Genomic DNA, 14,376 nt, shown 5'->3' with positions numbered 1-14,376 from the left:
GCAGGTCCTATGGCAGTCAGGACCCCATCGGAGTACTTCACCGGACCGCCAGTTCAATACGGGTTCATGAGTCTGGAGCCAAGGTAGACCTAGCAACAAGGAGTGAGAAAGTCCGGACAGCACATGGAATGAGATCTCCTCAGAGTGCAGCATTCCCACCTGTAGGGTTATAGGTTCGGTGACGAGCAGGATGGTCTCCGAGAGAAGTCTTCCATCCACGGAAGCAACTGACAATGGCTCCGCCAGGGACTTGGTGGGAATATGGTATCTCTCTACCAGAGACTGGGCGATGAGGTTTCCAGCAGCTCCAGAATCCAGATGGGCGAGTTCGAAGAGACGGTTTTCTCCCCAAGCAATAGAGACCGGTAAGGTCAGAGACGGAGAGGACTTACTTTTGTCTAGGACGACCTCTCCGAGTGGTCCTAGACACTGGCGTTTCCCAGCTTTTCCGGGCAGGAACGGATGAAGTGCTTCTTACTGCCACAATAGAAACAGCTTCCCTCGGCTCGGCGAGATTCTTGGCGAGAACCGACCATCTTGGTCTGGTCGACCTGCATAGGCTCAGGAGAGACGGAGGGAGTGACGGGTTGCTGAAAAGTTGGAGCTAGGCGTGGAAACCTCCTCTCACGGGTGACCTCTTTGGCACGCTCCTGGAACCGCAGGTCAATCCGGGTGGCAAGAGCTATCAGGTCATCGAGGGTGGTAGGAATGTCCCGACCGGCAATTTCATCTTTAATACGGCCGGACAGACCCTCCCAGAAGACTGAAACCAGAGCGTCATTATCCCAGGCCAGCTCCGAGGCAAGGGTACGGAACCGTATGGCATATTGGCCCACGGTGAGGCTTCCCTGACGGAGGCGTAGCAGTGACGATGCGGATGAGGTCTTCCGTCCGGATTCGTCGAAGACTTTCCGGAAGGCCGTGAGAAAGGCAGGCAAGTTGGACACCAGGGGGTCTCCTCTCTCCCATAGAGGATTTAGCCAGGCCAGAGCCTCTCCGGTGAGATGGGACATGATGAAGGCAATTTTGGCCCGGTCGGAGTTAAACTGGTGGGACAGGAGTTCAAAGTGCAGGGTGCACTGATTTATGAAGCCCCGAGCCTGAGCGGAGTCGCCTCCGAAGCGAGGAGGTGCAGAAAGCCGGGGTCCGGGGTAGGATACCATAGTGTTGGTGGACAGCGGAGCTGTCGGATTGCGAATCATGGCGCTGGCGGAGGTTGCTGGCGGAGCAGTCAGAGTGTCCAGGCGAGAATTGACATTCCGCAGGTGACCCAGGATGGACTCCTGTTGGGACCTCTGGCGGGACAGTTCATGACACAGGTCCGAGAGCGAGGGAGCTTGGGTGCCACCGGGTTCCATGGCCCGAGCAAACTGTAACGAGTCTGGGAGGCGGAACCTCTGAGCTACTATACAAGGGGGCGGTCCTTGTAAGGGAGCGGGTGGCAATCAGGGATGACGGGCAGGCAGTCACAGCAGGTGACCGGGACAGTCTCTGAGTGGACGGGCAGGGAGTTACGGCAAGTGACCGGGGCAGTCTCTGGATGAACGGGCAGGGAGTTACGGCAAGTGACCGGGGCAGTCTCTGGGTAAAGGGTAGGCACGACCTGTGATGGCAGAGCCTCCGGGTAGGCTAGCAGGCAGATGGTAGATGTGTGCTCCCAGGTGAGCAAGCGAGAGTCTCTGGAATGGTAGGTGGTCACAGCACGTGACGGCGAAGCCTCCAGGTAGGCTAGCAGGCAGGTAACAGGTGGGCGCTCCCAGGTGAGCGGGCAGGAGTCTCTGGAAAGGCAGATGGTCACAGCACGTGACGGCGGAGCCTCCCGGTAGGCATGCAGGCAGGTAACAGGTGTGCGCTCCCAGGTGAGCGGGCAGGAGTCTCTGGAAAGGCAGATGGTCACAGCACGTGACGGCGGAGCCTCCAGGTAGGCTAGCAGGCAGGTAACAGGTGTGCGCTTCCAGGTGAGCGGGCAAGCTGGTCCATAGACAGACTGACAGGAGTTGGAAGGCAGACCGTCGGACCTCAGGCTAGCAGGCAGGTGACTGGATATCAGGCAGGACAAAGGCAGCAAGCTGGCAGGTAACTGGCAGGTAACTGGCAACGGGACCTGAGGGCTGAAGCACAGGTGAGACACAGGTGCAAACAACATTGCTCGGGCACCTCCATTTTGGAGGAGGTGCCCTTTATATGGGAGGTCCTCCGGCAATTGGCCGGGGACTCCTTAGGACGGCGCGCGCGGTCCCTTTAAGAGAGGGGGAGCGCGCGCGCGCGCCCTAAGCACACTGCCGGGGAAGGAGCGCGCGCCGGAAGCAGCGGGGAGAGCAGCGCTGGAGGACGCCGCGCCAGGAGCGGGGAGGTGAGAGGGACGGCGTCTCTGCCTAGAACGGGGCAGAGACGCCGATGCTACAGTCAGTTTACCTGTTTCAGTAAAGACCCTGGACTGCAACCTATTGTCTGTGTGCTCCTTCGCGTCTCCAGCACTACCGGCACTGGGACCCTCACTACCATCACTCCCACCATCCACTATACTGCCCTGGGGCCGCACTCTTCCCGTGGGGAGTCACACTACCCTAGCTGCACACCTCATCAGCCCCAGCGGTCTGCATGCAGCGGCGGTTCCTAATAACCGCAAATCCACGGGTGGCGTAGTCGGACATAAACATCAGCACATAACAGACTACCACTGGCCTGACCACCCTGAGCCACGGAACCGGGTTGCCACTACTACTCCCATCGTTCCCCTACTGCCCGGATCCGAGTGCCCCACGGCCCAGGGGGCGAGTCAGCTTTGGCGTAGTCGGCAGGATTGCAACCAACCCGCCACAAACAGGTATTGCGTGCCTGAAAGAGACTTTGCACTTACCTGAAAAGAGGTTTCCCGCCGTCCGGAGCCGTTTCCCGCCATTTCCAGCCGTCTCCTGCCATCTTCCATCGGTTCCCGCCATCTTCAGCCGTTTTCCCACCATCAGAAGCCATCTTCAGGACGCCGCGCGGGAAGAAGAGGGGCGTGGACGTCAAAACCGCGCGAGACCCGAAGCTCCGCCCCATGCACCGACGCTGCGCAAGGTCCTGGAAGGGAGAGAGAGCGACGCTGACGTCATCAGGACGCGACGCAAGTTCCTCGTCCAGAGCAGCAGCAGCGGAGCCGCGGCCTACAGAAGAGGATCGTCGGAAGGTAGGCCACGGTCCACTAGGGGGGTAGAAAGATGTCGGACACAGAGGCGCCCACTACCACCAACGCAGCTGCAGCAGCGGTGATGCCCTTTTCCCTGCCCTACATCCCTGGAGCGGCCTGGCTGCCCAAGTACTCAGGGGAGCCCCATGCCCTAACTGACTTTAAGGAAAGGCTGTACAGTTTGTTCCAGGTTTACCCCCTGACAGAGGAACAGAAGGTCAGCATACTAGCAGGGCAGTTAACTGGCGCAGCCCAAAGGGAGGTAAAATCATGGCCCACTGAGGAGAAAAGGACTGTGAAGGGTATTCTGGCCCGGCTGCGGGGTACCTTTGACACACGTACCTCCGCTGAAATTAAAATGAGGTTCTATGGATGTAAGCAGCGGGCACAGGACAGCATCAGAGACTATGCCCTAAATCTGCAGGAAGCCCTGAGGGCTATTCAACAAACTGACCCTGGCAGTGTGCAGGAAACGGATAAGCTGCTAACAGAACAATTCATAGAAGGTCTGCTGTCTAGAGCCCACAGGGCCCAACTGCGCCTCATGTTCTTTCAGAACCCCGACCTGACCTTTGCCCAATTTAAGGACAGGGCCATAAGGGTGCTCCGTGAATCTGCAACCAGTGGCGCTATAAACCCCCGGCGCCCTGCTCTCACCAACCACCAGGAGGCGGCGCCCTCCTCTATGGATCCTGTGGGGGCTGATGCACAGGCCCTGAACCAAGCCCCGTCGAAAGACCTGCACCACCAAGTCCAGGAGCTGACCAGGAGCGTCGCGGCGTTGACCAGGACCATCCAGGCGTTGCAAGTGGACCCGTCAAGACCCATCGAGCTGGCTTCAAGTCCGGAGGATGTCCCGTGGCTTCGACAGAGGAGGATCCCGTCATTCCGAGGGAGGCCCACAGACCGCTACGCAGAGGATGGACAGCCCATTTGCCGTCGATGCAACCAGCCCGGACACATTTCCAGGTACTGTAATTTAAACGGGTCCAACCTGGGGCAGAGGGCCAACCCCCAGGCATAAGATCACCAGGCCCTTACAATTGGCGTAATAAGTACGTTGGGGGGCGCCCGGTTTTACCCGTGGTGCTGGACGGTATCCCCATGAGCGCCTTGCTGGATACTGGGTCACAAGTAACCACTATCCCTTATGTACTTTTTAAGCAGTATTGGATTGATGCTGATATCACACGGTATCCAGACAGTAACTTGAGCATCATCGCCAGTAATGGCTTACCCGTGCCGCAGATGGGGTTCAAGGAGATGACCATTAAAATTGGTAAAGTTGAACTGCCGGCACAGGGAGTGATTATTGTGGACATTGACCGTCGTGAAAGTCACCCTAAAATAACTGTGGGTACTAACGTAATTGAAAATTGTCTTTCAGAGGTAATTGTAATCTTACAACAGGTGGCGGTGAATGCTAGTTCCAGCCAACAGAGAGTCCTCAACAAGGAGATAAAAGCCCTGATGAGACGGCAGCAGGTAGAACTGTCTGGTGGTGAGATCGGTAGCGTAAGACTGAGTGACCCATTCCCCATTTCCATGCCTCCCAAAAGTGAAATGATGATCTGGTGTCGGACTGCAATCGGGTTGATAGGTAGAGACTACCAAGCCATGGTAGAACCCGTGTACTCAGACAGCAGGCCGACCATTTTGACAGCCCGGGGGGTGGTTGATGTCCGTCATGGGAGGGTGCCCGTCTGCATCCTCAACATTGGGGAGAGGGAGGTACACTTACCCAGGTACGCTACACTCGCCAAGCTGTTTGTGGTCGAACACAAAGCTATCAGGGCCGTGGAACCCTTGCCTCCATCTCCTCAGGCAGAGGGTAATGGCTCCCAGAAACAAAAGGAGGACTGGTGCCAGAAACTCCATGTGGGTGCTGACTCCACTCCCCTGCACCAAAAACAAGGAGTCTACCGGGTGGTACAGGAGTACGAGAGAGTCTTTAGTAAGCACCAGCTAGACTTCGGCAGAGTAAAAGGGATAGAACACCATATCCCCACAAGGAGCCACCCACCAATAAAAGAGAGACACAGGCCTGTACCCCCTGCACATTATCAGAACGCCAAGGGTATGCTGCGGGAAATGAAAGAAGCTGGGGTCATTCGAGATAGCTGTAGCCCCTGGGCAGCCCCCTTGGTTCTGGTGAAAAAGAAAGACGACACCATGAGAATGTGCGTGGACTATAGACAAATCAACCGTATCACCCACAAAGATGCATATCCGCTGCCTAGAATAGAAGAGTCTTTAGCCGCACTAAAATCAGCTAACTTCTTTTCTACTTTGGACCTTACTAGCGGGTACTGGCAGGTTCCTGTGGCAGAGGCTGACCAGGAGAAGACCGCCTTCACCACCCCGATGGGACTGAGTGAGTTCAACTGTATGCCCCTCGGGCTCTGCAACGCACCAGGGACCTTCCAGAGGCTGATGGAATGCTGTCTAGGGCACCGAAACTTCGAGACGGTCCTCCTTTACCTGGACGACGTGATCGTCTATTCAAAGACCTACGAGGACCATCTAAAGCACCTGGCCGAGGTGTTCGAAGCCCTGGCAGGCTATGGCCTGAAGGTGAAACCATCGAAGTGTCACCTGCTGAAACCAAAGGTCCAGTACCTAGGGCACGTGGTAAGCGCGGAAGGAGTGGCCCCCGACCCTGACAAGGTCACGGCAATCAAGAGCTGGCCAAGCCCCTCGAACATCAAAGAGGTGAGACAGTTTCTCGGGTTGGTAGGCTACTACCGAAGGTTCATCCCCGGGTTCACTAAGATGGCAGCTCCTATGCAGGACCTCCTGATCAGACAGTCTAAGTCCAGAAGTCAAAAGCCACCCTTCAAGTGGGATAAACCGGAAGAGGAGTCCTTCCGCCAGTTGAAGATGGCCCTCACGGGGGATGAGATCCTGGCCTACCCTGATTATGGCCAGCCTTTTATCCTCCACACAGACGCCAGTAATGTGGGACTGGGAGCCGTACTGTCCCAAAACCAACAGGGCAGAGAAAGGGTGATCGCGTACGCCAGCCGGAAGCTGAGACCCACCGAGAGGAACCCGGAGAATTACAGCTCCTTCAAGCTAGAATTCTTGGCGGTGGTGTGGGCCGTGACGGAATGCTTCAAGCATTACCTGGCCTCCGCAAAGTTCACCGTGTACACGGACAACAACCCGTTGACACAGCTGGACAATGCAAGACTGGGTGCCCTAGAACAGCGGTGGATGGCCCGTCTCTCCAACTATGACTTCGTGATCAAGTACCGGGCCGGCAAAACCAATGCCAACGCTGACGCCCTATCGAGGATGCCTCACTTACCTGAAGGTGACGAAGACCCAGAAGAGCTGGAGGAGGTAGAACTCCCCGCGTTTCACCGGTATGGAGCCGCTCAATACTCTCACCGCGTGAAGGAGGAGGATCTAACAACTGTGATGATCAATCCCCTACCTCACCACAGCTGGGCCGAGACCCAAGATAGTGACCCTGCAGTCCGCCTGGTGAAAGATCTGCTGACCCGGGAAGACGCCCGCTTAGATCCAGATGCCCCAGAGGAAGCCAAGCAGCTATGGAAGGAGAAGAGCAAGCTGTTCCTCTACTAAGGCAAGTTGTGCAGAAGGATTGTCAACCACCGGACGCACGAGCTGACCTGGCAAGTCGTGGTCCCAAGGCGGGATGCAGCTATGGTCCTGGGGGCTTACCATGACCGAGCGGGACACTTCGGTTGGAAGAAACTGGAGTTCCTGCTAAGAGGAAGGTTCTTTTGGGTCGGCATGAGAGGAGCTGTAGAAAAATGGTGCAGAGACTGTGGCCCTTGTCACCTGAGGAGGAAGGACCGTGCCAGCCAGAAGACACCCTTGAGGCCCATCGTCACCACGCAGCCTCTTGAGCTGGTAGCTCTGGACCATGTCAAATTGGCTCCCAGCCGGTCAGGATACATCTATGCCCTGACAATCGTGGACCACTATTCCCGTTTTCTAGTGGTGATCCCGGTAAAGGACTTGACAGCCCAGACAGCGGCCAGAGCCTTCCAGCAATACTTCTGCCGTCCACACGGGTATCCGGAACAGGTCCTGACAGACCAGGGTCCAGCGTTCGAGGCTGAAATCTTCCAGGAGTTCTGCAACCTCTATGACTGTAAGAAGATTCGGACAACGCCTTACCATCCACAAACCAACGGGATGTGTGAGAAGATGAACAATATAGTTATCGATCTCCTGAAGACGTTGCCCCTGGAGGAACGCAGCCTGAGGCCAGAAAAACTGCCGGACCTGATAGACCTATACAACAATATCCGGGTGAATGCTACAAACTGCACCCCGGCTTACCTGATGCGAGCTAGACCAGGTAAGCTGCCTGTAGACCTGGAGATGGGAGTCCTAATACCTGAGGACACCTCCCCGGATGCGGACTGGGATACGGAAAGGCAACTGCAGTACAAGAAGGTACAGGAGAGTGTGGAGAAGAGCCTGGCCCAGGTGAGAGAGAGGCAAGAAAAACTCTTCAATCAACACGCCCCTGCTGTTCCCCTAGAACCTGGTGAGCAAGTCCTAAAGCGAAAAAGAAGGCTACATAAGTTGGACGACCAGTGGGAAATGGAACCCTACACCGTACTGCAGTCTGACCACGACAACCCAAAGGTGTGCGTAATCACCAAGGACGGAGGAGAAACCACTAGTGTCTTCTCCAGAGACCACCTCAAAAGATGCCCCGAGCAACTCCGTAGTGCAGAAGAGGATCAGAGTGACCTTGAACCCGCAGAGGACAAGGAAGAAATGATCAGCACCGTTCTCGGAGAGTTCCCTCAGTCCTGGACTCGCATAAATGATGCCATAGTGGTACCCGTCCTGCATTTCCTGCAACCGGCACAGGAACAACCAACACCAGAGCCGGAAGGTGAAGAGGAGCAAGCGGTTCCAGAGGCAGAAGAGCCTGTACCAGCAGCCCAGGAGAGTCAACCCTCTGCTGACAGTGAGCCTGCCATGCCTGCGGTAAGCCAAAGAAACCGCAGACAGCTGCCTGCCCTACCTGTACACCCAGCTGGTAGCTGTACCCCTAACGCTAGTGGGGAAAGCCAAGTCGGTCCACCACCAGACAGTGGGTTAAGGAGGTCAACCAGGAGCACAAAGGGGCAGATACCCGCTCGCTGGAGAATATAGAGTGTACTAAAATTGTAAATAACCCTGTTGCCAAATGTTGAATCGTTTGCAAAGTTACATGCATGTTTGGTAATACTCTGTTTCTTGCAGCTACCGTAAGGACTCACAGGTTATGGACTTTTTATAACCGGGACCTTGTATGGACTGCATTTGGAGCCTAACCCAGGAATGAACTAAGACTGTAAAGGACTTGGGGTAGGACAGACCCCCACCTGGTTAAGGCTCCCCGTTGTGCTGGTGATATGGACACCCGGTCACAGATTACACTGTGACCTTAAGAACTCAATTTGTGCGTCGTCTGTCTATTAATGTCTATTAATGTTTTATTGTCTTTGTTTATTGTTTAGTCCAGGAGTACTAAATTTCACTAGGGGGGAATGTGTCACCCTGGCCTGGATGCCACAAAATGTATTAAAGCTGTGTCTGAGAGCAAGGGGGAGGTTCTCTAGTCAGGGGAACATTAGCATGCAATGCCTCCTGTCTCAGGCCAGTAGGGGGAGCAGGCTGCCCCTATAAAAGCTGGTGCTGGGGGCAGGGTTAGGGAGAACTTGATGGCCTGTCTCAGCATTGAGACTTGTCCCAGAGCAGAGCAGGGACAGACAGTTTTGTATTGCACCTAAGAGGAAGTGTGGCAGGAGGAGAGCCACAAGCCAGAGACAAGAGGCGAAGAGAGCCTGTCTTGGCAAATCAGAGACTGACCTTACCAGACTTTGGTGTCTGAGGCTGGAAGGATTCCACATCCCCCAGCAGAGAACCAGTCCGCAAGGGACTGTATATTCCTTGGCCTAAGAAGCCTGGAGGCCCTGCCACAACTGAAGGGACCAGTAAAGCCGTACAAGGCTGGGAGCAGAAAGGAACCCACGTCGCAGGCCATACAGGCGAGAATACACGGAGAGCTCGGAAACGTGGGCTGTTACCCTATCAGGAGGAGATAGCCAGAAGGAGCGCAGAAAGCACGGTAGGCCTACACCCTCACCCTGACCAGGGCCAATTTCCCCGTTGCTCTCAGACATCCAGGTCCCCTCCTAGCTGGGACTGTTTATGGGTCAGTTTACCTGTTTCAGTAAAGACCCTGGACTGCAACCTATTGTCTGTGTGCTCCTTCGCGTCTCCAGCACTACCGGCACTGGGACCCTCACTACCATCACTCCCACCATCCACTATACTGCCCTGGGGCCGCACTCTTCCCATGGGGAGTCACACTACCCTAGCTGCACACCTCATCAGCCCCAGCGGTCTGCATGCAGCGGCGGTTGCTAATAACCGCAAATCCACGGGTGGCGTAGTCGGACATAAACATCAGCACATAAAGGACTACCACTGGCCTGACCACCCTGAACCACGGAACCGGGTTGCCACTACTACTCCTATCGTTCCCCTACTGCCCGGATCCGAGTGCCCCACGGCCCAGGGGGCGAGTCACACACAGCAACAGCGGTGCCGTCTAACACGCAGCTGCAGCAGTGAGAAAATGGTGGCGACGGGGAAAATGGTTGGGTCTTATAGGGCAAGGACATGTGACATACACAGCCAATGACACATGCCCTTGCTTGTGTGAAAAAAAGCACTTCGCTCCGTGTGTGCTCTGCTGATAGGCTGACAGATTGCACCTCCCCACTGTAAATGCGGGAAAGAGAAAAAAAAATGGAGATCTTCATTATTTCTGCAGAGATCCATCCCCTGCCCCTCCCCCCGCCCCGCTGTACACTCAAACTGCGTATTAACATTAATTTTCATCATTACTGAGAAAAAATCCAGTTATGATTTTGGTGCACGAACAGTTATCGAACATAACCTCGAGCAGCCGAATGTTTTTCAAATCGTTCGTGTTCGCCGAACGGCTCGAACACCGCCCAAAACAGCTCGAATTTGAGATTGGCGAACAGTTCGAGTCGAACAACGCTCATCTCTACTCTAGATCTGGTGAGTAAATCAAAATGTCATCCAAGTACACAACCACATTCTTACCAATCAAAGGTCTCAGAATGTCATTAATAAGGTTCTGAAAAAATGCAGGTGCATTGGTAAGACCAAAAGGCATCACCAGATTCTCAAAATGACCGACCGGAGTGTTAAAAGCAGTTTTCCATTCATCACCCTCCTTCACTTGTAACAAATTGCATGCCCCCCGGAGATCAATTTTAGAGAACCACTTGGCCCCCACTAACTGGTTAAACAAGTCAGGAATTAACGGCAATGGGTAGGAATTGCGTACGGTAATCTTATTAATTTCACGAAAATACAGACATGGACGTAAACCCCCGTCCTTTTTTTTAACAAAGAAAAATACAACTGCCACAGGCGACTTAGAAGGTCTAATGTGACCCGCAGCCAGGCTAGTCTGTATGTACTCCTCCAAGGCCTTTCTTTCAGGGATAGTTAGATTAAACAAGCGACTCTTGGGAAGAGTAGCTCCTGGAACAAACTCAATGGCGCAATCATAATCCCTATGCGGAGGTAAAACTTGCGACTCCTCCTCGGAAAAAACCCTCCAAAAATCTTGAATAGGTACAGGTAATTCCCCTTTTTCCACAGCCACAATGCGACCATTAAAACATTTATCATAGCACTTTGGACTCCAAGACTTTATCACATTAGTACAGTTGTCCCCAACCTTTTTTGCACCAGGGACCGGCTTGAAGCAAGATCATTTTTCCATGGCCCAGCAAGGAGGGGGTGGGGTGGGCGGGGCTTTGGTCATATGGGGGCGGGGTAATGGAGGGATTTGGAGTTTAGTGCATACTTATCATATAGTGTAGACCAGGTCCCCGCCAGGAGCCCCACATAATGTGCTGTGCCAGGAGCCACATCACTGAGGCCCCATCACGCCCTGCAGCAGGACAGGGCAGCTGTCCTGACAGCTGCTGTTCAGCTGCATTTACTTCATCCCAGGGGCGGACACAGACTGTAGTGGGCCCCTGTGCAAGAAATTTTTGGGGGCCCCCCCCGCCCTTCATAAGGCAACAAAGTTATGTAAACATAACCCCCCCATGTGCATCTCTCACCCCCCCCCATGTGCAGCTCACCCCCGTGCATCTCTCATCCCCCTCCGTGCATCTCTCATCCCCCTCCGTGCATCTCTCATCCACCCCCCGTGCATCTCTCATCCACCCCCCGTGCATCTCTCATCCCCTCCGTGCATCTCTCATCCCCCCCGTGCATCTCTCACCCCCCCGTGCATCTCTCATCCACCCCCCGTGCATCTCTCATCCCCCCCGTGCATCTCTCACCCCCCCGTGCATCTCTCATCCACCCCCCGTGCATCTCTCACCCCCCCGTGCATCTCTCACCCCCCGTGCATCTCTCACCCCCCCCGTGCATCTCTCATCTCTCCCCTCCCTCCCATGTGCATCTCTCATCTCTCCCCTCCCCCCATGTGCATCTCTCATCTCTCCCCTCCCCCCATGTGCATCTCTCATCTCTCCCCTCCCCCCCATGTGGATCTCTCATCTCTCCCCTCCCCCATGTGCATCTCTCATCTCTCCCCTCCCCCCCATGTGGATCTCTCATCTCTCCCCTCCCCCATGTGCATCTCTCATCTCTCCCCTCCCCCCCATGTGGATCTCTCATCTCTCCCCTCCCCCATGTGCATCTCTCATCTCTCCCCTCCCCCCATGTGCATCTCCCATTCCCCCCACTCCTAGTTAATTGTATTTAAAAAAAAATAAAACTTGTTATACTTACCCCCATGCGATCCCTGCAGAATCCTGGCGCTCGTCCAAATCGCTGACACCAGGTTCTCCTGACTTCCGGCCATGTGACGGCGCCGTCACATGACCGTAAGTCAGGGGAATCATGAAGGTGCTGCCGCAGCAGCGCAGCCCTAAGATGTCCCGGACCCGGCGCTTAGCATGGGGCCGGGGGCCCCATGAGGAGAGAGACGCACAAGAGGGGGGCTCCGAGGGGGCTCCTACCGGCCGGGCCCCATACTGGAGTCAGGGCAGTCATGCCCTGATGGCGGCCCTGCTGGAGGCTGGAGGGGCCCCCTCTCCCCGCGGACCGGCTGAAAAACCCCAACGGCCCGGTCCTGGTCCGCGGACCGGCGGTTGGGGACCTCTGCATTAGTAGACCAGTCCAGCAAAGGATTGTGCAGTTTTAACCAAGGCAAACCTAGAACGACCGGAGAGGGTAAATTATCCAATACAACCAAGTCCAAAATTTCTTGGTGAACTCCATTGATAGTGAGGGGAAATGCAGCAACCTTGTGAGTAATACATTTCAAGGGAGTGTTATCAATTGCAATCACAGAAATAGGTGATGACAAAGGTTTGGATTTCAATTTAAGGTTTTCCAAAAACCCTTTATCAATCACATTAAGTGTTGAATCGCAATCCACAAATACCTGAAATTCAATCAAATCTCCCTGCAAAGTAGTACTCCCTGAAAGAAATACTCCTGCAGAGCGTAAACAAGCAATACGGGCGTAACTGACCTTTTTTTTTTCTTTATTTAAACGACGCTCACAATACTTAATCAAATGGTTAGCTTCACCACAATAAAGACACAATCCCTCGGCGAACCTCCGGTCTCTTTCCTGAGAGCGGAGTGACATCGCCCCAACCTCCATCGGTTCTCCGCTGTCAGAGCAGATTTTCTGGGGACTAGGAACTGACATTGCAGGAATCTTTACCTCATTCAGCCTGCACCTCAGCCTTCTGTCCACACGAACAGCTAATTGCATTGCATCCTGCAGAGTCTCAGGTGTAGGGAATGCAATTAGCATATCCTTAACCCTTTCACTCAGACCAGCAAGAAATAAACATTTCAGAGCAGGATCATTCCATTTAACTTCTGAGGCCCATCTCCTGAAGTGTGTGCAATCATTTTCAACATCACCTGACCTCTGATTCAAACACCTGAGTTCTGCTTCAGCAGATGAGATTCGATCAGGATCGTCATATAATAGCCCCATAGCAGAAAAAAATTCTTCAACAGACCTTAAACACAGATCATTAGGTTGGACAGAAAAGGCCCAACCCTGTGGTTCATTGTGCAAAAGTGACATAATAAAACCAATGGGCTGTGATTCAGTCCCAGAGGACCTTGGTCTCAAACGAAAATATAACAAACAAGCATTTTTAAAAGGGAAAAAAAATCTTGCTGTTTACCACAAAAAAACATCAGGCAGTCATACCTTGGGTTCAACAAAATGCGCTCCAAAACGGCTACTCACGTGTTGCTGAAGCTTGGCCACTTCCAGAGACAATCCCTGCAAGCGTTGAGCCAAATCCTGGATGGAAACCATACTGATCCCCGAATTTCTTTCCTTTTAGTTTTTTGGGCTGGACTTACTGTTATGATCTGCAACAAGTGCTAAGGAAAGATAGGGGAAAGCTGTCCCTACAGTAAGACTAAGCTGAATCCCTATGATGTAGTGAGCTGCCTGTTCCTAGCGAACAGACCCGCCTTAGTCCTCGGCTAGTCTGAACGAAGACCTATAGCATTAAGGGAGGGGTCCCTAAAAGAACTCAGGACTAGGACAAAAACGGGACACCTCTTAAACAGAGAAGTTGTTGCAGAACACAAAAAAACAAACTGAAAAAAGGTACTAGAGGTCCCAGAAGGACCAAGCAAACTGACAGAGAAAGGCACCGAAGCACCAGGCTAGAGAAACAGTCAAACACTGAAGTCCAGCACAGCCAGAAGGGCGGAGCTGGAATATAAAGGTAGATGGTCACGTGACTGCAAAACACAAGATGGAAAAAACAAACAGGAGGGTTCTAACAGTAACTCAGGATCAGTAATGTGATGTATGTACACAGTGACTGCACCAGCAGAATAGTGAGTGCAGCTCTGGAGTATAATACAGGCGGTAACTCAGGATTAGTGTTGAGCCACCCCCGTAGTGTTCGAGTTCGGTTCGGTTCGTCGAACACCCGTGTGTTCGCCGAACTGTTCGTCGAACACCTTCGAACACCGTTAAAACCAATGGCAGGCAAACAAAAACACATAGAAACACATAGAAAACACCTTCAAAGGTGTCCAAAAGCTGACAAACTGCTCAGAAGACACAACTAACACATGGAAAAGTGACAAGTACATATAGTCATGCGAAA

Source organism: Phyllobates terribilis, unplaced genomic scaffold (assembly GCF_046119375.1).
Source record: "Phyllobates terribilis strain yellow unplaced genomic scaffold, ASM4611937v1 Scaffold_7__3_contigs__length_470593459, whole genome shotgun sequence".
Taxonomy (NCBI): domain Eukaryota; kingdom Metazoa; phylum Chordata; class Amphibia; order Anura; family Dendrobatidae; genus Phyllobates; species Phyllobates terribilis.
The sequence above is the reverse complement of the archived record's forward strand: the minus strand, read 5'-3'. Positions refer to the sequence as shown.